Source organism: Anser cygnoides, chromosome 4 (assembly GCF_040182565.1).
Source record: "Anser cygnoides isolate HZ-2024a breed goose chromosome 4, Taihu_goose_T2T_genome, whole genome shotgun sequence".
Classification (NCBI taxonomy): Eukaryota; Metazoa; Chordata; class Aves; order Anseriformes; family Anatidae; genus Anser; species Anser cygnoides.
In genome coordinates, this window is record NC_089876.1 from 67,582,539 (window position 1) to 67,609,072 (window position 26,534).

The window sequence follows — 26,534 nt, forward strand, 5'->3', positions numbered from 1 at the left end:
CAGTTACACCATAAATTTCCTCCCCTTATATCTTCAGTATTTTCTTCTACACATAGTGCTAGATGCTAAATGTAACGTTAATTGATAAAAGCATGAAATGCGTGGATCCAAGTCAGCCTCCTGGAAGTGCTGAGTTTACTAGTAGCAATTGCACGTGAAAATTTGCTCCTCCTAGCTGGGGTTGCTACAAATGAAACTTCAGTGGGAATCAGTTTTGTCAGAGCCAAGCTGGATGGCGCAGGACCCTGGGATGCTACCCAGCCCCATTCAAGCAATTAGAAAATAAAATAAAATAAAAAATCCACAGAAGGGATATAGCAATGACTTCACCTCCCCACATCTTGTTTCCAACAAAAGATACAAAATTTAGAAGAAGTATGTTAAAATGGCAAACAGCAACTGCAAAGCCTGAAAACAGAAGGATCCCCTGTTGAGTCCAGTTGCTTCCATAGTCGTGTGTGGCAGTGGGTCCCTAAAACCTTTCCTGATACGGACTGCAGGACAGCTTTCCCCCTCCTCCTTCCATTGCCATGGCCCCAGTTCCCTACCCCACAGCCAGCTCATCCCATACTGTAAAAACTCTGCAGACAAAAACCAGCAGCCCTAGGGCTGTGGTTTCACAGCACAGCCAATCTAGAATGGTCGTCTTTAATCTCTGATGCCCCAATGAAAATTTCACCCCAGCTCTACGTATTCTTCAACAGACAATCCCCAGGGAGTAGGAAAGGAAGGAGCTCATATGGCTGAGGCATCGGTCCCCAGTGCATAACTGATCTTATTTACGTACTAAAGGAGCAATCACTTGTACGCAGTAACCTTGGAAGTCAGAAGTAAATTAAAACTTAAAACAATGCTTGAGAGTCCAGCATGCGAGCCAGTTTTTGAGTGATTTCTCTATAATAGGCAAGAATGGATGCTCGGGAAGAAAAAGAGACTGTTCCGTGCCTGTACGTCAGCAAAATTGCCTCTGTAAGCAATAAACAGGTTGTGGACAATCTAAGAAATGTACAGGCAAACTCAGGGTAAGACTGGCTATTATTTCTCATTGTACAAATGAAAAAGTCCCCAGATGTGAGCTGTTTGCAGCCTTGGATTTTGATCAAATATATACCGGTTCAGTAGGAAAAACGTTTTTGCAACTGCAGAGCAGATCAGGCAACACCTCATGAGGGCATCCATATACTTTATTTCTAGGAAAAGTGCTATTTGTTTAGACTACTCTACTTATATTTTATTGCAGAAACTCCACCTGACTCCGAGAAGCTGTTGGAGAATAACCAATTTGATGGCAGCTGTTTAGAGCAGGAATGGTGGTTCGCAGAGACTGAACAAGTTAATGTCTGTTACCCCATTACCTTGCAATGACTTTTTAAATGAAATTAAGACAAGATCTTTGTTTCATTTATGATACTCAGGGTTTCGCTTCTGCTTAGATCATAAAGGGCTAGAGATAGCACAACATACAGTGGTTTATGGCTCTGCTGTGCTGTTTTAAGGATTCAGTGCATGTTCTCCTCACAACTTACCTTTATTTTATCATAATGTGAGCGTACTGACTGGTAAATCTTTCTTGCTTTCCCTCCCCAAATGTCAAGTGTATAACCTTGAGTTGGCCTCTGCCATATGCTATTTCTATGCAGATTTCAAATGTGGTTTGGGGAATTTTTGTTCTTATTTTAATCACAGAAGGGAACGATACCTAGACTCCTGCACAGCAAAGATTTTGCAAAATACTTGCTAGAGAGTCAGAACTGACTGGGAGTGGGTGCAGAGCAGGAGCTACAGGGGTTTAGCATTAGATGATGCCCTAAAACATAGAACGAACACATTAAAGGAGGAGACGTTGCTTTATCTCTGACTCCTGTTAACACCCACAGCCTTACAGCACCTGCCCCCTGTGCAGTGGGAGCTCGTTTTTATTTTCTTTCACTGCTTTCCAAATCACTCTACCAACCTGCTCTGAAACCAACAGCACTTCTCCTCAGGAAGCATTTGTCATTTCTCACCCAGCTGTACTCAGCCTGGACAATGGACTTGGGGTCACATTTCTGAACCACAAGTGCACTCTGGCATGAGGTTTCACTTCAGATACTGATGAAGTGGGGGAAATCATCGTTTCCCTCTTGCTCTGTCACGTGTTATTTGGAGCTCTACCTGCAGAGATTACTGGTAAAGGGGTAGCATACATACTTCAACAAAGCCTGCTCTTCCTAATGTGACTGCTGGTGTTCATGTGGCTAAATGTTTCCGAATCTTCTGCTATGGTGAGTAACGCATCCGCCTGAGCAGGACACGGGCATGCTGCTCTGCCTCTCTGGATGCCAAAAGAAGGGCAATTAATCTGCAAACCAGTGCATTGCTTCACCCCTGTGCCAAAACAGAAGCAGCTATTAGGGAGAGGAATGATAAACACTGTCTGTTCAGCAACAGCAACGGCTGGGAGGAGAATCCATCACGATGGGATGGCTCACCCACAAGCTGCTGTCTTCGCCACAACGCCAAATGGCCGACCAGCCATTGATGTTCTGCCTCTGTTCCAGTACAGCAGTGAGCGCCCAGCTCAGTGCTTTTGGGGTTGAAAACCCATACGGAGCAGCACGGCACCACTCCCGGTCACCAGTGTCTCTGCATCAGCCCTGTGAAACCAAACCACGAACTCTCCACCTACAGTGGCTTAATTAACATGCACCCTTACAGATCTTTCCAAAACCCACACACTGACATCCTCCATTACCAGGCTTCTTCTTTTTTTTTTTTTTTTTTTGGATGAAAGTGATTAAAGCTAACAATTATAATTTGTGTTACAGAAGCCCCTAGAGGCGCTGGCTAGGCTCAGACTTCATTGTTCACAGAACACAATGCAAACAAATCTCTCTCCCGAAGAGCTCATCCTCCAAGATGAGGAAATCAAAGAATAGCAGAAAGACAGGCATGGAGACAAAAAAAAAAAGTTGCTCAAGGTCAAACAGCAGGCCACTGGAGGAGCTAGAACAAAGCCCATTTCCTCAGCTGTTCAGCCACAGCCCCATTCATGAGGCCGTGCTGACTCTCCCATACAAAGCTGATCAACTAATACACTTTATTTATCAAGTGTCAAGAGCAGGTAAAGTGGTTCATAGTGTTCTTTGCTGTTCTCTCTTGTAATACGTGTTTTTGTGGTGGCTCTCCACGCAAAGCTAGCCATGGCAGTAAGAGTTACCTTAAGTGGGCATCACAATTGTAAGATAGTAAGGGAGATTTAGACAAAATATGCATTCCCCATGTGCAAAACTGGAGCCAAAAGAACTCTTTGCTTTGGTAATGGTCCAGTCCCATACAAAAGTACACCTGCTGTTTCCCCAGGCCCTTTTTCCCTCTGCAAGAGCCTCTTGGACCTAAGCAGAGACCAGCTTTAAAACAACAGCCTATACTTATTGCCCCCATTGCTCAGTATCTTCAGCATCCCAAGACACACATTTTAGTAGAGGACAGACGTGTACCCAGTCCTTTGACAACAAGGCACCCAAACACTGAACTGTGAAAAGAGGAATGGTCGACACAACCCTACAACATGACAAAACCCTACCACGCGACCAGCTAAACATCCACCATGCGACAGAAGTGGACGAGTGCCTGACTTGTGACAAACCAAAGCTGTCACTTAATAATAGAAGTGTGAGTACCACCTGATGGAGGACATCGCCGCCATCTCTCTGTTTTTCACCTGACAAATACATCTCAAAGACATGCAGAATATAGTCACAGGGGATGCTACAGGCTTGGATCCTCTTGACCTGTTGGAGCAAGAGGGATGGAAGAGCAGGACACAGCCACAGGGAGCCTGCTTTGCCTGTGTCACGTGCCAGCTTTTGCCCCTCTTCCACCGTGCACTTCCTTTCACCTTCCATAGAAATTCTTCCCGTATGTTTCGAGCACATTACTGACAAATCGATCCCCCCTCAACTTTTTATTCTTCCATCAATGCTTTCAACACAGAGTGATTGCTCAAGTGCCCTTCTCCATCTTGCATTTCCAATTCTTTAAGGAATGGTCAATCTCGGTATGCATAATTATAATTGCAAATGGATCGTTTTATCTTGTACTCTTCTATTTTAATGGGATTATGGACAGTCAAATCTCTATGGTAACATTTAAAGTCAAAACCTCCTATGTTATTCAGTTGTGTTTTACATACTTAAAAATATTAATATGCAACTAGTGATATTGTGAAAGATTAGATTTCTAACTACCCAGATGAGATACGACACCATAAATCTTATATAGTTTTCACTGATTACTAGAAAAATCTTTCAAAGACAGTATAGCTGCAATTTAGTCAAACTTCCTGCCATACAATTAGTCTGCAAGAGAGTGCTTCTGTTACGCTTTGTATTGTGAAAGGACAAAGTACTAGTGTGCAAAGTGAGGGAAGCTTTTAGTCTTTGTAAACAACTTTAGCACATAAAATATTAAAAGCAATGCTAAACTAATCTTTGGCAAGAATTACAGGCAATTCAGGGCAACTCGTATTATGAATTCGTTCAGTTTACCATTTAAAAAACATTAGAGTCTACCATTATGGTTGTGTATCACAGTGCTGTACATTAACCTCTGTAATTTTCTAACATGGTATATTGCAGTAACACAAATTAGCCTATCTGGCAAAAAGGCTTAAAAAGATGCAATATTTAAAGTGAGCAGACAGGAAAGCTCTTCTCTCCTTCCTGCCAAAGACAGCAAGAGAAAGGCCAGTCCTCTTTTCCTCAAAGCAAATGGTAAAATCCCATTAATTTCCACTGGAACCGACAGATCCGCAGCATCTGGGAAAGGATTCAGTCTAAATACATCACAGACATAACAGATGAATGATTTGGGGTAGAGGGGTCGTCTGCTCTCATTTTAACACTTCTGTGTAACAGGAACGGAGCAAGTCATTTCTGCAAGCTTGAAAATGCTTTGTGGGCTTTCAGTAGGATTTTCCCTTCAGCAGTTTTTTGCCTTCTGTCTCCATTTTCTTCTTGTTCATATGCCTACTAGCTTTCAAATCTGTTATCTGAGTGGAAGAAGCTTAAAGCCCACCACCGTTACTGTTGTGGTGCCCATGTGGATGAAAATTTTGTTCTCCTATAATTAATAGTAAAATATTTAGATTTCATATGTTCTGTAACAATCACATCCTTTCCACTATGGAAACAAATTGCAAGCTAAATTTTCACCTACGTATTCCAGGGAAGCTTTCATTGCAAGACATCTATTTTAGGTACAGAAAAACAATCACAATAAAATACTTATTGTGTTTGCAAATGACTCTAATTTCTGAAGTTGAATTTGTCGGTCTTAAATATACTAGCAACTGAAACAGAAAGATGGATTTGATTCCAGTTTTTTAAAGATTTTTTTTTCTCTCAATTTGATTCCAGTTTTTTAAAGATTTTTTTCTCTCAATGGGATGAGAAAGAGACTTTAAGAAATGTAAAGATTAAAAAAAAATGGAGGAAGAAAGAAGCAAAAGAAGAAAGAGAAACAAAAGAAAAAAAGAAAAACAGAACAGTGCCTAGTACTGGGACAGCATCTCTCACCTAAGGGATGTTGGAATCATGCTTCTGCTCTGCATCATGCAGAACACACACTTAAGCCTCATGTTCTCCCCTACGAGGCAGCTGGGACACTGTTCTCTTTCCAATATAACTACCTGGCTCCCTTCCCTCATTTTCCACTTCTAACATATCAAACAGAACCTGAGAAAACTCCATCCAAAGCCATATGCTTCTGTGAAATATATTGAGTTTGAGGATAAAAAGGTCAGCTTCATTTTGTCTCAACTGGCTCTAGCTCCCAGCTGTGGGGATGGATGGCTGCTGGGATTAAGCGAGACTTTTGTGTGTGTCTTTGGAGCAGAAAGCAGCCATTATTTCACGCTGGCATCCCAGGGACTTTTCCAAGCAATATACTAGTCCCAAGTGAGTTTGGAAGCAAGCAACCAGGCAGCTATGTGAAGCTCAGGCCCTGGTATTGGAAGACCCAGTGGGTTGCCTGCAACAGCAAGTCATTTAATTTGAGAGGAGAAGGGAGCCTGGGGTCCTGCCAAATCTAATCCTGCGTATACGTGTCACAGCTGGATTTCTTCAAGCAGGGGCTATTACACTGGCACACCGCTGACCAAAGTCTTCTGTTTCATGTAAATTCCCAGCAAAGACCTTAGGAGATAAAACTGATTAATCCTAATTAAAATGAGAATCAAGGAAATGACACAGTCTGTTGAATCTACTTGATGAATCAAAAGCCTCCCTCATTTCTATGCTAATTGTCTTTTTACAAATGTGCAATACTCTCATATGCACAGAATAATGTTTTCATATTTCTCTTCACTTGGAGCATCATAGGCCAGATGTTAGAAAGCACTCACAGAGCCCTTCTGCATATTGGACCCCCGCAGAAATGCCTAAATGCATGTGGAGTACTTCTCAGACTTCTCCTGCCTTTAAAAAAGCTCAGAGCCTGCAGCAGTGGGACAGCCCAGACCCTGCAATTCGGGTAGAGCCAGCACTGGACAGGACAGAGCACCTCCCAAGCAGGACAAAACGTTGGCCCTGCTGCTTCCAGCTAGAGGGAGACATCACCCTCAGAGCCCCAGAGACGAAGCCAAGGCCTGCTAGAAAGAGGGGAAGCAGCAAGCAGCAGTTCTTCGTGGTCCATTTGTCAACGCAAAACTGAGCCTGAGCCTAGAGAAGACATGCTGCCATCCTAGACCCAGTGCACCCCCATCCCATGAAAATAAATATTATAGACATTTAAATATGCCATAAAATGTGTAGCACTACACGAGCCTAGATGCCCCAGCAGCTCTGGGAAGGGAACAAGTGATGAGTTAAATTTAACAAGATGAACCCAACAAATCCTTCCTCTCAGTTTGCACAAGACTGATAACACTTAGAAGAAATACTCTTTCTTGAATTAGATGAAATGTTACTTGAATTTTTGTAAAAAGGCTACTTTCACATAACACCGTACCGCTGTACAGACATTTGGAAAAGCAATCAACGTGCAAAGGCATTCTTGAAATGAAGAAATGCATAACAGATCCTTTCAAAGACAGTTCAACTCAGGATGTGAATGATTTAAAGAGGAATGAACACAGCACACTGCTAACCCCAGCAAACCGAGAGGTGGGATGCATTTGGCACAGGAGGGGTCTCCTTCTCTGTATGTATGCAACACATTAAAGAGAACCACATTCAATTTGTATTCAGTCAAAATAGTATGTTGCCTAAAGTTGGGGGGGCAAACTAACCTACAAAAAGTGGTGAAGACAAACTGGATGAAATCCAGAATCTGCTGTGTTACTTGCTTAGACACCATTTATTATGGTTACGTTTTATTATACAGTAGTAAAAAATTACAAGGCAACATCCTGTGTTATTTCCCACTGGGATAAATGATACAGATGTACTATTAAATCTCAAAACCAGCACCAGTCTGCCAGGCTACATTCCATTTGTGTCTTTATAATGTGTCAATAGGCTGACATTTATGCCTTCTGATGGTAAAGCTATTTATATTATAGACATTTAAATACGCCATAAAATGCGTAGCGCTACACAAGCCTAGAACCCTGCCAATCCTTACCAAAACAACACACACAAAGCAAAAATCCCACCAGACACCACCATCCGAACTTAGGAGATACTGTCTCCATCTTTTCCATGCTAAGTCAATCTTCTGAGGGTTTCCTTAAACATCCTTATAAAAGAGGGTTAAAGCAACCTTTCTGCTATGCACAAGTTCAAGCCATAATTAGCTTTCATCTTGCTTTATAGACTTTTGTGCTTTCCCAAAACAGCATTCTTCAAAACCTAAATCATCGGCCTTGTGATCTGTTGGGTGACAGGACATGGCAAACCCTTAAGCAGAACTGCAGGCCACCAGGCAGCCCTATCCCAAAACTAGCAACTTAAAATAGGAGCTGCGAGGCATCTACCCAGCTCTGTATTGCCGTTGACAGCAGCTGGGGAGTCCTTCATGAAGGTCCATCGCAAACCACTGCCCAAGGGCATCCTGAACTATGCAAATACACTGCTAAGTGGATGGCCCTACAGGCATCCCACTGAATCTCATGGAGAACAGATGGGGATGGTCACTGTGGGCCACAGTTGGTGTGTGAACTAAGATGCAATCTCACCATAGTCACTGGCACCAAGGATTTGAAGAGCGTCTTGTCCCATAACTCCTGAGTTAAAATGAGATCTCTCTGCCTGGGCGCCCAGCAGTTCCTTTGAAAAGGCCAACCTTGTGAGAAATCATGACAAAACGCCCACAGATCCTGTTATTAAATGGCCCACTTGTGGGAAACATGAAGACAAAAACATGCAAACTAACATACAGTAATTATCTTGGCCCCATTGATGGTCTCTCCATAACACTGTACCCCAAAATCTGCTAACTTGAAACAAGATGAATGGCTCTTAGAAACTGAGGTCAGAGAGCCAGGTTCAGGGACACACAAATTCATTTTCAGTGCTAGACAGTCAGAATTCAAAAGTCCATCCACAGCGTGATTACAGGAGCTGCCCAGGCCAGAAGTAGACTGGGACAGTGGTAGCAATGCACAGGGACTGCAGAAACAGCAAAGGAAAAAGGGTTTGGTCTGAAACCAAAGCAGACAACCTCCCTGTGCCCCAAGGCTGTTGTTGAGGCACTTCTTGTATGTATCAAGTTCCTTAATACTGTAAAAGATAAGCAAACAAAAGCAAAGAATGAGTCCAGAAATATGCAGCCAGGGAGGACATACTGGAAGGAGGGCTCCATGCTCCAATTACTATCCCCCCAGCAACTGGCAAGCAGGGAGAAGGAAAAGTTACGCGCATGCTACCTCAATAGCTTACTGCAAAGATCACATCTTGAAATGGTTATGGTTGAAGTAAGGGCTGCTGATATTTCAGGGGCTTATTTTAAAAATCCTTATAAGAAGATTACCATAGAAAACAAAGTTCTACGCGTTTTTTTTCCTCCGAGAACGACATCAGAGCCTAACGCATTAGAAATGCAACTGCACCAGACGCTGCACTAGGACTGCCTATGCTCAGGCTCCAAGAAGTGAAATGCCAGGCAGCTCCACTTCATTACAGTGCTTACAATCAAAATGAGACAGAAAGTGGTTGCTTCTCCACTCTGACAAGTTTTTAATTGCACCTAGAAATTACCTCCTACTTTAAATTTCATTTGGAGATAGTGTCTAATAGAGGCTGCTCAAGATGAGTTTTCCACACTTCTAAGTAATTATTATTAACGTGACACTAGCATCCTTCACTGGAATTTTATGCCACCCAAATAACTTTTTTTTTTAAAGATGTATTTATCATGAAACTTAGAATTCAATATGACTGAAATGCAAAATTATCCTGACCTTTTGATTTTGAGTGGCTCACCAGCCACAGTTCCTCCTTCATGCGGAGGCCCATCCCCTTTTCTATTTTGGTGACATTAGTAAACATCTTCTGAAGTGCAAAGGAAGACCTTCCCACATCAGAGTTTGAAGGCCTCACATACAGGCACAGCCTTAGATGATATTAATATCCAACACAAGAATAAAGACTGCTAACAGACTGCATTGTCTCAAGATGATGAGGTCCAATCTACAAGTCCCAGGATGGCCAGATTTTGATGAGTGTCTTCCATGACCTTTAAATGAGCCTTCACAAGCTCATTTTATGAGCTTTGCAACCTGTCAAGCAATATATTGCATGCGATTCTGACACACCAAATATCACCAACTTCGGGGTATCAGCAGAGCACAGGCTTTGGAAATCCTGTACTGGGATGAGAAGCAAGAGCTTATATAGTGGAAAAGCTATTGAAAGATGTGCCTTGGCTTTTTGGTCATCATTGCTTGCATTCACAAAATGGGGCACGTGAGTAAAATCCAATGTGAGGAGTGAGCATGTACTGTAAATCTTCACCATAAGGATCCGCAATGAGCAGGAGCCAAAAGCCACCATGGAAACAGGAGTCTCTTTGCAGATATTCTCACAAATTCAATTATCTAAATTATCTACTATTGCAATCCAGGGGGATTGGCCCTCTAGCTAATAATAAAGATTATTAAAAGGGAAGGAAAAAAAAAAAAGAAAAAAAGAAAGCTTCCTGCTGCTCCTAATGCAGAAAATAACCCTTTACCAAAAGGACAGGCTACAAGAACATTAAGGGATGCTACAAGAGATGTAGCATTAAGGAATTCTTAAAGGAAAATCCTTGAAGTGTCTCCCCAGTTAGAGAATCACAGAATGCTTCAGGTTGGATAGGACCTCTGGAGATCATCTAGTCCAACCCCCTGCCAAGCAATACACAATAAGTTACTATGCAGTAAGAGTGTTCAATACCTTTTTTTCTGAGAAGTGAAATATACATAAATATAAGAATGACAGACATATAAAGACATCTCTGACTACAGCTATTTTGGAACTGACTGCAACTGTCTTTGGTTTCTTACTCCAGATACCACGACGTTATCAGAAGCCTTTTAATATCTTTTAAGACCTTTTCCAGTTATTCCTAAATTATTAGGTGTGAATATGTGCATGTGTGTGGTATTTCTTTATTTCTGCAACCATGTGATAAACTGCAGTGCCACAAGATAAATTGCATTCAGTTTACACGTTTGACCTCCTCACTTGAACTCTGCCTGCTAATCCATTTCAGCTGGGACTATTTCTAATACGCCATACTTCCGAACACCTTTCCAACAGCTGCAGGGGCTGTGTGTGTGTGTGTTATGTTTTAAAACGGATTTTGCGTTAAAAATATTTTCTTCTTTGCACCAGAAAGTGGAACAGATCAGAAACAGAAAGACGATCCACCTGGCTTTGCCGGGCTGACATCGCTTCAGCCTCCAGCCGTGCAAGACACCGCTCCACCCCGCTGAAGCCATCAGGGTCTCTGCTTTCCATGGTTTTCATTACGCGGTTCTCCGACATGCAGAGCCTGCGGTTCGCAAGATGTCACACCTCCCATCTGTAAACAGGGTGATTTATAGCAGAGCTATTTGAACAGCTGCCCTGGCTCCTAGGAGCGCCGGGATTGAGTGTCAGACACGTCTTGACCCAAGGGGCAGCAAGTGCTGCTATAGGTGTTTGGCAAATATTTCTGAGTGTGCATCTGATGTTGGGCACTTGCACCTTGAACAGCGTCCCTACTAACGTCTGTTACTCACCTATGCTTCCATTAAAAACCTCCTCATAAGCAAGACTTTTCTCTACAAGCATTCTCATGAAGGTTTGGAGACCCGTACTTGGTCTTGATGCAGCACGCTACCTCACACGGGTGGGGTAATGTCGTAATGTCCCTAATGCCATAGAGAGACGTCTGTTGTGACCTGGGCACGCAGTTAAAACAGGCACTCAGCTGCTTGCTACCTGCTGAACTCCTGCCAAGCAGTTTGTACAATCCTCCCTTTTCAGGAAAACTGCTGCAACTTCTGGAATTAAGAACAAATAGCTCAGCTCGTTCGTTGCGATATAAAAAGGGTAACCAAGAATCAAATTGATTTGCTTTTCATTTCAAAGCAGGTAACTCTAGATTTTAATTGTCATTGCTGTTGGTACCCAGAGGTAGCACATACCCAGCTCTCACTAACACAGATTTTCTCTGTGTATTTGAGAAGGTCACTGCTTTTCAACCGCTTAATTTTTTTTTTCTTTTTTTAAATTTCCTTGCTTGGTTTCACTCTAAATTTTTTAAAAGGTAAACAATAAAGTTTTGTTTGCAGTTAGCCAGAATAAACAAATCATCTCTCAAATACTCACCACAATTTTTCACAGAAAGGACAAGAATAAGTGTTATAATAACTTGCTTAAATATCTGTGACAGAAGAGTCCTTCTGTTGCAAAGCTGCTGCTTGCATTTGACACACCTGACCAAACAGCAAAAATATCACTTTCTCAGCTTCTTCTTGAATCTCAGGCAAGATGGATGCTCCTGGTAGCACTTCTCTTTTATTTAGTTTATGAGTACATTTACTATCCATTCCAAAGCCTGAGAGCATCTAACTGCACAGTTTAAGCATGAGCTTAACTCTATGTATGCTCTAAAACCCCAAGATTCACCGGCGCATGCTGCCATGCCATCTTTTATAAATGGTTTAAAACTTAAAACTTAGCATTACTGCTGCAGCAAGGCAAACCAGCCAGCCCTTCTCAGCTTCTGACAACTGAGGGGTCTCATCAGCATCTGTAAAAATACCATGGACGAAAATTAAGGATGTGAAGGACCCTGCTGTACTGGGGCCTGGCTGTATTTTTCCAAGGGAGGCTTGATCACATCAGATACAAGAACACAACTGGCTGAACCAATTAGACCTGCATTTGTTATAAACTGCAATCAAATATTCATTTCATTTTGCAATGTCATCAGTAGTCTGACACAAGCAAAAGCAAATTTAAGATGCAGGCAAGTATTTCAGGTAAGCATATATTTTTTAAAGGAGCTAAATTACTGGTTATTTACATCACAGAGACATATTGGGTGGGATGTCTGCAAGAAAAACCTAGCAACTCGCAGACTGGTTTCAGGGAAAACAGCTTTTGTGTGGTGGTCCATCACAACAAATACACCAACACACAAGGTGACATTTCTGTACCCACAGTAAGCCCACATCACAGATGCTTTCAGCTTCTAGAAAACTGTACTCATTTGTATCCAATAGCTGTGTCTGACTAACTTCTAGGCATATAGGTTTTAGTGGACACATTTTTTTCTACAGTCACGTAAATAAATGAATAATCCCTTCCAAATTAAAAATAAATAAAAAAATAAAAGGCATTAAGCAAAAGTCCATTTTTTCTTAAGTGCTCCTTTAAGGAAGTTTTGCACAAACAGGTGTCTCAATGGATACCAATGTTTTTTTTATAGCTGTCTTGTTTTCAAATATGAGAGATGGTTCTTTGACTCTTAAAATGACGAGCACTCCTCTGGCTTTCCTTAAAATGGAAGCAGCAGTGCATTGCCCAACTTTTCCAAGTGTAACTGTTGACAGAGGCTAATCAAGGGGGGAGGAGCTTTTACTAATGGTTTGACCTGAGAAAAAGATGACAGAACTCCAGTAATTGGAGCAAAAAAGGCTTTAATTTTCTTTTTTTTAATGAACCATTACAGAGGTCATTTGTCCAAAAATCATCAGCTGCTGAACATCTCAGAGCAATTTCTGATTATCCCCATTCCTGCTGGTGCTTCTTCGTTGATATGGAGAAGTAGAAACAGAGAAACATTGTTCTAAACATTTTACCAGAGCAAGGCTATTGGTTGAAAAAGCATCAAATGAATGACAAAAGGAAAACACAATCATTTAAACAGAATGAAAAAAAGCAGTGCTAGCCATTTAGCAGAATATTGAGAAGCAATATATTTGCATGCAGTATTAGATTTATCAGTAAAAATTCCGCTTTGAAGAAAGCTTTTCTATCATGGTTCCTTTCTTTTTTTTTCTTCCCTCTAATGATCTGTACACACACAAAGGAAAGTAATCTTAAAAGAAAAAAACGTCATTGTGCCTCAATGGTGCATGATGTAGTGGCTGGTGTTGCTGAGCACCCCTCGTATATGCTGGAGCAAAATCCATGCCCTTCGTACAGGCGGATTCACAAGCTCTGAAAATTAGAAGATTAGAATCATAGATTTAGATTAGAATCATAGATTTAGATTAGAATCATAGATTTAGATTAGAATCAATTCTATGATTCTAATTTTCACAGAATTCTCAATATTCTGCTCAATTATGGTTGTGGGCACCAATTCCAACACAGCTTCCTCTAATTCCCATAAATTCTTCCAATCTCCTACCCCACAGCTTCCAGCAGAGCTACTACAGACCAAAAATTGTAAAAATGGTTGGTAAAGTTAGGGTGGGGGGTACCACTCTCTTGCTTTACTGAAGTTGATGGTAAAACACCATTGATGCAAAAAAGGATTAACAAACCCACTGCAGATCCCGATGCCAACCACCACGCCACACAGACTGGCTTGGGAGGACCATGCCAGCTGAAATATGAATTTCCTCGAAAGGCAGTCCATACACAAACCTGACCAGCATCTGGCATCACGAGGAACGTTCAACGTCCTCAAATTGTAATTTATCAGGCACTTGCCAGCTGGAATCTCCTGGAATGCTCATCAAAACCACTCACATCTATTCTGAGCAGCGGGTGATCTCACATTAGAAATGGGAGCAGCTCTTTGCTTGTCCATCTCAATCCCTTGCTCAACACCAGCAACACAAGGACTTCCCAATAACCCCTATCTTCACAACCTCTTTCCCTTCCCCTTAAGATACATATTTATTATATATATACATTATAATATATAAATAATACATATAATTAAATATATACTTATCTTATATATCTACTTCCCCTTATGTTTCTGTTATTCACATGGTACCAGCAGGGAGAGAATGACAAAAAAAAAAAAAAAGTTGCAGTGATAAACAAAATGTATATAAGCAGAGCTGCCAGGAAGGTGTGTTTTTGCTGAGCACTATCAGAGAAATAAATTATAAAGAAATGTAACTGCTGCCTATTAAGAGACAGATTTATATGATAGCTAAAGCTTTCATAGTTTATGAAACAATGTCTAATAAAATGGCACAGCTATGATTTAGTAAGGTGTTTAAATTCGTTGTTACATATATTTTGTATTTCAGACTGGTCTTCGCTCCCAAGTCATACATTGGCTTTGTCTGATACGCACATCCATTTTTGCATATGTAATGAACTTATCAGTTTCCAGTAGAAAAGGCAATTTTAGAGCTGTCTCCTCCTAAGGTTTGCACTTAAACACGCCAGATGACTCATTCGCTGTACTAATACGTACATTGAATTAAACAAGGCGAAAAGGGTTAAAGGGTGTGACTCTGTGCAGCACAGTAGGAGGATGAAGAGAATAAAGAAACTGTACTGAGAGGGACCACCTCACACAGCAAGACACGCTGGGGGTGGAGAAAAATAATGAAAAAAATCTTACATATTTTTATCATTTGCTAGGACCACATAGTTTCTTGTACGTTAAACCTTGATCAGGTGGGCAGCCTCTTCACTGCTGTCAACACAAGTCTGGGGGGCTGCACTGCAGAAACAGAGGCTGAGATTTCCAAAATCACTGAAGCCAATCATTTTCGGTCACCTGGATAAGGAAGCTTCATCCTCAGGTGTGCTGAGGCTCCCAAACCAGCTTCCAACATCAGCAGAAGCTGGTGGGGGGTTAAGCATGTCTGAGATTTGGGAGGCTGTATTTCAAAGCCTCACTTTGGGCATTGTTCTCCTGGATCCCGGCACAGACACACAGATCTCCAGGCTGGAAGGGACTGATGGATCAGCTGCCCTTGGGTATTCTGTGTAATACACGCCAGAGGATTTCAGCCTGATACTCATATCAGACTGAGTGCACTAACTGATGGTCAGCCTGTGCCCTGCTCCAGAAAGTGGGAAACTAGAGGTTATTTTATCAAAACCAACATTTTTAAGGTTCAGGGAAGAACTACATCAAACTCCAGTTCCCCTCCCTGGTCTCATCGTACACATGGTTTATTCCAGCCACAAGAAGAAAACAAAATCTGCAGCATTTGGTTCTGTAGTCACAACAGAGAACCAGGGCTGGGCATTAAGACAGCCAGTTGCATACTGCAAGACCGCTTTCTTAACAGAATCCCCATAATTTCCATAAATAGTTAAATGAACAAAACCAGAAAACCACAATGAAAATGGATTGCCCAGTTACAACATTTTGAAAACAAAGTCCGAAAGACTTCTCTGTGGGATTTAATAAATGCTGAATTTCAAATGAACATTTGGAGAGAACTTACAATTTTCAGAGCACTGTGGAAATGCAACATAATGAATAATCTATACTCCTGCTCAGTATGCCTGCAGCCCTCTGTTTGCTGAGTATCTGCATGCTTCAGCCTGACTTGTGTCCTGCATCCCTGTGACCTGAGAGCCACCTAAAACCGATGTACTGGCAAGGTGCAAGAATTTCCTATCAACAAGAGCTCCAGACACTACGCTGAAAGATCCCTGATTTGGCTCATCTCTATGTTTTAAAGCAGTTTCCAAGTCAGAGTCAATTTGCAGCCAAGATCTAGTTAATACAGCTCATAAAATACTACTCCATTACTCCATCCAGCTAAATAGGGAAAAAAATACACAGCGCGGCAAATAAACAGAAGTGTTTTACCGCTATTATCTCTTGGACCGTTTTTGCAGCTCCCGTTTTGCGTTCTGCTTTTTTTTGTTTGTTTTGTTTTGCTGTTTCCCAAATAACAGAGGACTTCTTATGTCTATCATCAAAGATGCTTACAAGTCAGCTCTCTCTTTTAGTCACAGCACTTAGGAGAGTAAATAATCTTAATTGCCTCGCACATTGCTGACTACATCAACAGGGATACTCCACAGAAAGAAGCTGGTAAGTCTCTCTTGTCATCAGGGATGAAAGAAACTCTGGTGAAAATACAAGGACTGCAGGAGCCCATGGAAGCCTGACTGATGGGTCAATGTGCCAGGACAGCTTCTGACATCGAGACACATATTTATCTTTCTTATCTAGATAGCCTACAAACTTACGTATGTTCAACTGGGACACTGGACACCCAATCTCAGATGGGAGACTGGACCAAAGAATCAACCACCATTAACCCTAAAGGAGGTGGATATATTTGCATGAGCCTCGTCAAACCAAAGCATGCACCTGCGTTTCTGAAAGCAGCTGCTGGAGTTCCCTGCAAGACTTGAATTAGAGCCTGGAGTGGAGGGCAGGAGAGGCACAGGCTTGGATTTCTAGGAAGAGAGCAAAAGACAAACTGTGAAATGGGGACAGATACTGTTTGATAGCCTTGTACTGCAATCAGAATCATACAGACCTACAGTTGTTTTGGGGATATTAACACTTCAACAGTGAAAATGTCTGAAAGCGCTACAAAGCCTCCAGGTTTTTGAGGGCAATCAAGAGATTTGGTATTTTTGGCAGCACACAGGAAATCCAAGCAACGCCCTGTACTTACTGAAGGTATCAGGACAGGATTGCATATCTTCTGCAAATATCAACCCTTGGCTACAAGTACGAGCAGAGACAGCTTTCCAGGAACTCTAAATTTCAAACAGGCAATCATTAAGTGCATGGGAGAACACTGCTGGGTGCACTGGGTGCTCCTTCTGGCACTACTTTGCTTTTACCTAATGTAATAATTTCCCCTTCTGCCTCTTCCTGCTGCTCCTAGTAGGGTAAAAAAAAAAATTAAAATCAAGGCAAGGTCTGCCCGTCCTAGGGATAAATAGCAGTGTACGATGAAGCTGCCCTCCCAGATTAAGCTCCTACTCTCTACTGAAAAACAGCAACAGGTTGTTGCCCCAAAGACCTCCAACCCATATGCATAATTTATGACACTTAGCTTTGGGTGACCCATTTAGCTGCCTCAGGCAGAATGGAGCACGCACTGAATTACCATCCACCCTCACAAGCCCTGTGGGCCTTCCTTGCATCATTTATATGGTTGCACCAGATTTGCCAAAACAAAGAAACGCCTAGATTTGAAAACTGTTTTCCTGAGAACACAAGTGGAAGACAGGCTACTGAGCTCAATTCCTTCAACGGCCTTGAAAAGAGGCAGCTGGAAACTGGCACAGATTAAAGGGAAGACAGGCGTTTGTACCAGCTACGTACCCACTGTGGCTGGCTAGGACTCCTCGCCCCACTCTGGCAGCTTCAAGACAAGGACAGTTAGCTCCAGCTTATCATCTGTTCCCGTTGCTTAAGGGCAAAAATATGCTACACTGCATGACAAAGGCAAGGGGGAAGCTTTGATAGATACATTATGCCTAAGCCTGGAAATAAGACAACACAGAGAACACTTACTTAAGAGGAAGGGCTGAGCATTTTACAAACGTTCTTCCCCTTTCTGTCTCCTCCGCTTTGAAAAAAGCACAGAAAAGAGAGAAAGCAGCAGGACCCCAAGCATCGGCTTGCTTCCAAAGTCCACTCTGACTTTTTATTCCTGGAAGCAATTTTGTTTGCCAGGGAGGAAGAACTTACTGGTACCAGGAAAACAGCAGTGACAGCTTCCCAATTAGCTGTGTGGAGCCTGTTTGCATCTGGAACAAAAGCAGCCTTGCCCCCGGGAGTCACCGCAGCAGGGTGAGCAGGCACTGCTCAGCCAGGCTTCCCATCCTCTGCTGTGGCTGGAAGTCAGCCACAGGCAACATAAGGCTTCGGAGAAACCAAAAACCCAAAGCGACTGTTAAATTTTTTTACACAGATAAGTAATGGAGTATGGAGTAAAATGCCTAGAGGTAATGCTTGGCGCTGGAAGCCATGGAGCCATTGCTCAGGGCTGCTCCGCTCACCCCAGCCAGGGAATCCATCCAGAAGTCTGGAAGCTACTTCTTAATCCTGCAGACATCATCTCCTGAAGGCTGACTGCTGAATTCCTGAGGCGAGGAACCTCGCAAGGGACTTGACTGCAGGAAAACGAACTCAGCTTCACAAGGAAAGAGCATATTCAGCAGAATACAGCCAGACTTGGAGGCATGCAGAGCTGGCAGGACCCAACGAGATAACGGCAGATGAGTGCTGGGAGACACTGGGCACTCAGCAACACTTCAGTGGAGATCTACTCGTTCCTCTTGGGTCTGCTCCAGCCCCTGAAAAAGGGAATTAATTCATGGCTCTGGCTTTTCCAAAGTGGACACTCCAGTAGGATGGAGAACAGGCAAGGATGGTGGAGGGGAGCTGAAAGAAGGGGAAGAGGGTCTGAGGCTGTGGAGCTTGCATGCCTTGGGGGAACTGGGCTCCATCCCTGCTGCCCACAGAGCACTCACCGATGAAGGAAATCCATGGCATGCATGCTTTTCAGAAGTGGACAGTAATTGTATATTCCTCTTTTATGGGTTTTTGGATCCAGGATCTCTGTTTCAAAACTTGTGTACACACACAATTACAGATGAAGTCCAGAGAGCCCGTGCTTTGATTATACAAAGCAAGACATGCGCTCACTACGTGGGCACATCCGACCGCACGCACTGCATGGGTGCATGAAGCTCACTATGTACAGCACAAGGATCCCGTTCCCAAGGGGAGGAAGGCTAACAAATGGAGCTGACATCTCCACACTGAAGCTACTGACAACGGGAAAAGCACTCAAGCTTTTTGAGCACGTCCTTCCACATGGCCTATTGCTTGCCGGATAAAATGAAGTTAGGACTGAAATGTTTTAAAGCCAAATACGCTCAGGTCTCCTAGGGGCTTCTGAAGGCATCCGAAACAGTGAGAAAAGCAAGTTCCTTGGGCAGGCAGAGAAACCAGGTCATGTCATGTTTTCAGAAAATGTTTACCCTTAGCTACCAAGCTGGTTAACCTTGTTGGGGAAGAAAGGTTTCAGCGGAGGGGAGCCCAAACACTGTTTCATTTCCAGCTTCAAATTTCCTCCCTCCACCACCACCCCACGCGCACGGCCAGCTAACAGCCCCTGGCAGCCCGACTTCCAGCCAGGCAGCTCAGCAGCCATTCCCACTTTTCAGAGAAAAACCACGATTGTTTTTAAGAAAACCACAGCCCTCAACCACTACGGTGGATGTTTCAACCCTTAATTTCTCTGGAGGCAAAACAGTGCTCCACACCAGGCAGAAGGGAAGAAACTGTGCAAAACACGTCCTACCTCTGCTTTAAAATATAGCATGTAAACTCCATCATTTTGATTTTGCCAGTCTCATAGCCATACTACAAATTATTTCTGCACTGGGCTAGACTTCCCTTCAACACAAATTCTTGACTTCCCTTCAATGCAAACTTTAAGGAAGGGTTTCCTGCCCTCCTTACTGCAGACAGGTGTTTGCTACAACTGGGAATCATCTTTAATATTCAACTTGCAAATTACAGTAGCGGGATGATGCAGGGTGGCATTTAACCCCATATGAAAATGTTGCAAACAAAAGTTGGAGCATGATACTGATGCATGATGACATGCATGATGCATACCTTCAAAGCAATGGAGGAAAAACCTTGCTTTGAGGACAAATGAGGCTACAGGTGGTCCCCTCGCATGAAAAAGAAAAGGCAAACATTAAAGCTCACCGCTTTTCCCCAGGAAAAAGCAGGAAAAAAAACCACCAAAAGCAGGTCCTGGGTGCCCGCTCCCTGCTTTGTCACAGGCTCCTCCTGCTCCATCACGATGAGCGCCACAGCGAGGGCAAAAGGCAGCCACTGGCAAAGCTCTTGGCTCAAACACTGTCAGAGAGGTGGCTGCTAATTCCTTGTTTTCTTGTAAACGTGCCAAGGAGGGTGCAGTGACTGTTAGCTACATGATATCATTGCAAATTAAGGACCTTGTGAATAATTTATTTACATTTAGGGAGGCACTGATCTCTTCTCTCTGGTAACCAAGGATAGGACATGAAAAAATGGCACTAAGCTATACCAGGGGAGGTTCTGACTGGATATTAGTAAAAAATTCTCTACTGTGAGGGTGGTTGAACTCTGGAACAGGGGTCCTAAAGGGGTGGTTGGTATCCCATGCCTGTCAGTGTTCAAGAGGCCTCTGGATAATGCCCTCAATAACATGCTTTAACTTTTGGTTAGCCCTGAAGTGGTCAGACAGTCGGACTAGATGATCTTTTTAGACCTTTTCTAACTGAACTACTCCATTCCATTACCTAGTGGATATGCATATATATACATACAGACACACATCCATACTCTGCACTGGTGCGGCCTCACCTTGAGTACCACGTGCAGTCTGGGGTGCCACAGTATAAGAAAGATATTAAGCCGCTCAGAGAGTGTCCAAAGGAGGGCAACAAAGATGGGGAAGGGCCTAGAGGGAAAGACATGAGGAGCAGCTGAGGCCCCTTGGTTCGCTCAGCCCAGAGCAGAGCAGGCTGAGGGGAGGCCTCATGGCGGCCTGCAGCTCCCTCACGAGGGGAGCGGAGGGGCAGGCGCTGAGCTCTGCTCTCTGGGGACAGCGACAGGACCCGAGGGAACGGCATGGAGCTGGGACAGGGGAGGGTCAGGCTGGGGGTTAGGGAAAGGTTCTGCACCCAGAGGGTGGTCGGGCACTGGGACAGGCTCCCCAGGGCAGTGGTCACAGCACTGAGCCTGCTGGAGTTAAAGAAGAGTTTGGACAATGCTCTCAGATACACGGTCTGTTTTTCTGGATGGTCCTTTGGGGACCCAGGAGTTGGACTCGATGATCCCTGTGGGTCCCTTCCAACTCAGATATTCTATGACTCTATGCTAACAGAACATCTGGCACACAGTGTGCTGGGGACTAGGGTATCCTTGCATAAAAAATCCTTACAAAAAAAGGTATTACTGACTGTTAGGTACCATCCTAAGCAATGAAATCAGAAGAAGTTTTAGATACACCTCTGTCAAGTTTGCAACGTGATCCTGAGGTTTTCATACCCCTGACAAAATGGCTTGGTTTAAGGTTTTTTTTTGCTTGGGGGGCGGAGGGGGGGGGGAAGAGGAAAGAAAAGACAAAAACAAAGCCACAAAAAGCAAATCTTTGAACTACAGAGAGGAAATGAGAAGTGCACTATGTAAAAACAGATCCACTTTAAACCCTTCAAGTCCATTTGAAGCTTCTATTTATAAAAACAGCTGACTAGAAAAGAAAAAAAATTAGGCAATCAGGTCATTTTTAGGATAAAGGGTGTCCCTTTGACTATACACAGCTCCTCTTCCCACCAGCCATTTCACCTGCCTTTGAAGGCTGCAGAGAGCTTACTAAAGCAGAACAGAGCATTTCATCGGTATTCACTCCAAATTACGCTTGTTTGCTTTTATTGGTGAATTAGTTTCAAGAGCTGCAATAAAGGCTGCAACAGACTGCCTAAAGGTTTACACTAGATTCCTTTGCCATCTTGCCTCATTTAAGGCCAGAACAAAATGACATTTTTTTTTCCTTCTTTTTTTGTTTGGTATGACTATACTCTGACAATCTGCACATTGTAACGCCTGAGGCAAGGATATACTGTAGTAGGTTAGGAGAAAAACTGCACAGTAACATCTTACAACTATGCAGCTACCTCCTAAGGTCAGTTTTCTTATTCAGACCTTAATTAAAAGAGTAAGAACTGAGATTAGCAGAGCCCCTCTTACTTGAGTGCAGTGGAAAATCCCAGACAGCTTTCCACCAAAGGCTCCCCACAGCTTTCCCTACAGGATTTCAAATAGACTTGGAAGAAGCCCAGCTACCTCATCTCCTTGGCCAAGGAGAAGAGAAACACAATGGAAATGTGTGACACCTTACCTCAGCTTGACAAAAGGAGCCTTTTTGATGCAACTGGTGAGATGCATTGCCACGAGGCTGCACTTCGGGTGACACATGGGAATTTGACTGGGTGACAGCATCTCTGAACACAGCAAGCTGCGTGTTACACAGCACTTGGCAGAAATGCTCAAGGAATAGCAAGCCAGCCACGCACCACTACTTCTGTTTTTTCAGCGTGGAGCTACATTCAGCACCTTTGTATGTGTCAGTACACAGCTGGAAAAGTGAACATGCACACAGGTATACAGAGAGTTTGAGGGAGGACCACACTCTGGCAGTAACAAGGAAGCAAAATGAACAAGACTATGGGGGATTTTTTTATTTTTTTTTTGACACCTATTAAAGTTTCCTCTGCATAAGTTAGAAATATTCTGCTAATCAGGTATTTGCAGAAAATCCCCTGTCCCCTGAAGAGCTATTGTGCTAAATTTGTAGGCTAAATCTAGTCATTAAAATTGAAAATAGAAGGACACTGGTGCATGGCCCTGTTCAACATCACAGCTGTTTCTCTTCCACTTACAAACCATCTCTGCTTCTGTCCCTCAAAGGCTAGAATTGCACCCTGCGGTCAGAAAAGGAAGTGACATTCAGGATCAGAAAAGTTAAGCCTCCAAAGTTCTGACATATGGATATCAGAGCACGATTCAAAACATAAAAGTCGTTGCCTAAGGATTATTTGACCTGAATAGCCATACATTTTTCCATACATTTATAGTCCTTCCTAAAAGAGGTGAAAAAAAGGAGCAACAATCTTAAAAAATCACGCAATTTTTCATTACTGGAATTATTTAAATCGGTATTGACAAAGACTCTGTTAATTCCAGGAGAAAAATGGAATCTCTACTTTAAAAAAATAAATAAATAAATTTAAAAGGAAGTTGCATGATAAAGCACCATTCTGAACATGGCCCACAAAGACCTTGAATTAAGTAAGCTCGCAGGATGTTATGGTTATGCTTATTCTTTACAGGCATACAACAGGCATTTTCAAACTATTTCCAGTATTTTAAAGAAAAATCAGTTGTGATACAAAATTGGGTGTGGGGGAGAGGACAACAGATTTGCTTTACGTTGGAGAACATCATGTGTTTACAACCCTGCTCTCCCACCCCCGACAAGCACATATTTTAGCTACGAACAGTTGGACAAGGAGAAGTTGCCAGTGAAAGTCACACACAGACGTGCAGAAGGCACAGAAGGCACCCCCCTCCACCACCACCACGTCAATTAGGAAAAGAAAAGCTTCATCGTTTAGACATGGGGATTAAATAGACGGATCCAACCTCCTCGTTATCAGAAAAGCTGCTATTCCCCCAAAACATGGAAGATCACGGTCAAGATTTATGGTTGTCTCTTGAAAGGTGGCCATGATCCTTCCCCGTTTCTGACACCCTAGATGATACCTGGCCATACTGTGCTCCTGTCTTACCCTGAGTCATGGAGGGAAGAGATGAAGAACCTGCCAAAGAGTCAACAGGGCAGCATGCTGCCTCTGCAATATGCGGCGATGCCTTTGGCCACGGAGAACATATATATCCTTTTTATTGCTGACTTACGATAAAGCAAACGTGTATTTCAGCTATTCTATCAGATGACGAAGCTTTGTTTAATTAATCTCTAATCACTTTAAAAATGATACATTCCTGCGAGTCACTGGAGACCTGCTGGTCACGGCAACTGGCACATCTACAGAAAGGAATTCTGAGAACAAGATGAATTTGCTTTAAAAATTATTTAAAAGCCACTTGGTCTAATATACTCTATAACCATTCCCCAGCAAGTCTAAGTACAGATTTTCAAACAAGCATTTAAGGTTTTGCTCCAGTATACCCATTCAAGCCAGGATGTGTCTAAATTTGTGAAAGTTTCAGCAATGATTCCTAATCATGGCGTAACACAAACTTCTCAAGGGCATGTCAGGTTTATCTTCTTTCAAGTTTTTTGCTACACCACTGAATTTTTAAGCACAGCTTCAGTAAATAATGAGTTTACAGATTGGGACTGTTCCCAAAGCAAGGTACCTGCAACTGGTAATGAAATAAAAATGTAAAATACATGTCAGTTGCATAAGCTACATATCGCTTGTGAATTGTTGTATGGACTAATGGTCACAGGAGACCATTTCAAAGCTGATATGGTAGCTTTATAGGCAGAAAAGGGGTCAGGATGGCAATGGTAATAAAGTGGGAGGAAAGCAGAGTGCAAGATATCATTCATTATTTTACTACCGCAGTACCCAAAAATCCCAGAGGAGTCCTAAACTCCCACCCGCTAAGTACTATACACACATATAGCAAAGCCCCTTCTCCCCTGAACGATATATATTCAGTACATCTGAGGACAAAAGACTATGAAAGAGGCAGCAACATCATCCCTGCAGCGCAGACGGCCAACCGAGGTAGCGGGAGGTGACATGCCTTGCACAAGGTCACATGAAAAATCAATGGCAACGCCAGGAAGCAAGCACAGGTCACCTGAATCGCAGTCTGAAGCCTACCACAAGGCCAGCCCCACAACTGAAGCCTGTGCCAGTACTGCGAAACACCGTGGTGAGGTACTTCATGCACCTTTCTGCAATGCCACTCTCTGCTATGGCAGGCTGGTTATTTGGCAAGGAAAAGAAAAGAGGCCCAATGACTGCCCTACAAAAAGTGAGTGTTTTGGAGCTGTGCTCTGCGCCTCTCCCAGGATTTTAGGACCTAACAGATATATGAGGTAATCAAACGCCCCAACAGATACTAAGCGTGCAGAACATATGTCCCTTAAGGATGCAAAACCTTCTGATAACCTCCGTTGTCAACACAGTCACAAAACTCCACACAGCACTCAGGACTCACTAAATTTTAGCAAAATTGCATGAAAACAGGAAGGGCCCCGTTTGCAAAGAAAACTTGGCACAAGCAATTAAAACCACCAATCCATGACAGGAGGGGAAAAAAACCCAATGTCGTGGTGCTCCCTGGAGTTCATTCTGTCTCAGCAGCATGGCTCACTAAGGGAGGAACAGAATGAAGCCCAGCAGCATTCCTCCAGACCTTCAATGTACAACCAAGCTATGCTCTCTATTCCCATCAACTTCACAGCTATCACTACACTGTTCCTCTCTGGAACAACAGAAGATGGCAAGCTCTTATATTTTATGGATTCAAAAATCAACACAAACTCGGTTATGTTAGTCTTAACTGATGCAGCCATGTTTTGCTCTAAATGGTAAGATTTGAGCGGCACCTCTGTAGCAATTCCCTGCGCTAACTTTAGATTGATTTGGTGTTTTATTTACTTTGGTAAAAGGATTTTTTCAGACATAAACACTCCTAGTTTCTTAGGATCGTCATAGCAAAGAGAATAAATCTCATCATTTTGCTTTTCCGTCAATCACAGCTCCTTAACACAGAGGCTAAGAGTTCACCCATTAATGGGATAAGGATTCATAATCTATCAAGAATATATGCCAACATCTAATCATTAGATCCTCTATAAGCCTATACATTATTTACTTTTGACAGATTGTACAGCTCTTTGTTTTACTCAGAATATCAAAACCTGTTCTATACTCACATCGCTCTTGAATGGAAGAAAAATTGCTAGAGAGGAGAGCAGTGTTTAGTACAAGAAAACCAGAGAGCCTATGTCAGCTCCTCAGATGAGATAAATCAACACAGTCACAGACCCAGTTTCTGTGGTGCTAAACTAATTTACATCAGCTGAACACTGGGTCCATCATCAATAGATTTAGAAATGAGCAAGCAGACGCAAAAACTCATTTGGCCTTCAAATAATAAGAGCAAGAGGCTATTATGAAGGTTTCTTACGGAGGGTTTGACTTTATGGTCCTACTGATGAGTACCTGGCTTGTGCACAGAGTCCATGGATCAAGCTTTTGAGGATATTATAGCACAGGGCTCTTCAAAAGCATGGTTTCCAGTATGGGAAAAAAGAGGTTTGGCACCTTGTGACTTCCACGTGCATCCCCAGGGATCAGGCTGGCTGGAGGACAGAGAGGGGTTAAAGCCATGAAGTACTCCTCTCCCTTGACTCAGCTTAACCATTCTCCACCTGAATACCCATCCCGAAGAGTTTCAGCCCAGAAAGGAGCTAGGCCATCCAGACTTGATTGCTTTTGTAGTTCTGGAAAAGATAATCTAGACTCAAGTCAAAAGATAACTTCCATATTCAAATAGCTACACATTCTTTCAACCTATTTCAGGAGCACAGGGAAGATAATAAGAAGCTCCACTTTCCAGGCTTA

The 26,534-nt window shown here is 42.9% G+C and overlaps 1 protein-coding gene across 21 annotated transcripts in view; it reads right to left on the reverse strand.

The window, feature by feature from the left end:
• ADGRL3 (adhesion G protein-coupled receptor L3) overlaps window positions 1–26,534 on the reverse strand; it is a 535,525-nt gene that overhangs the window by 435,169 nt on the left and 73,822 nt on the right. The window lies entirely within an intron of this gene.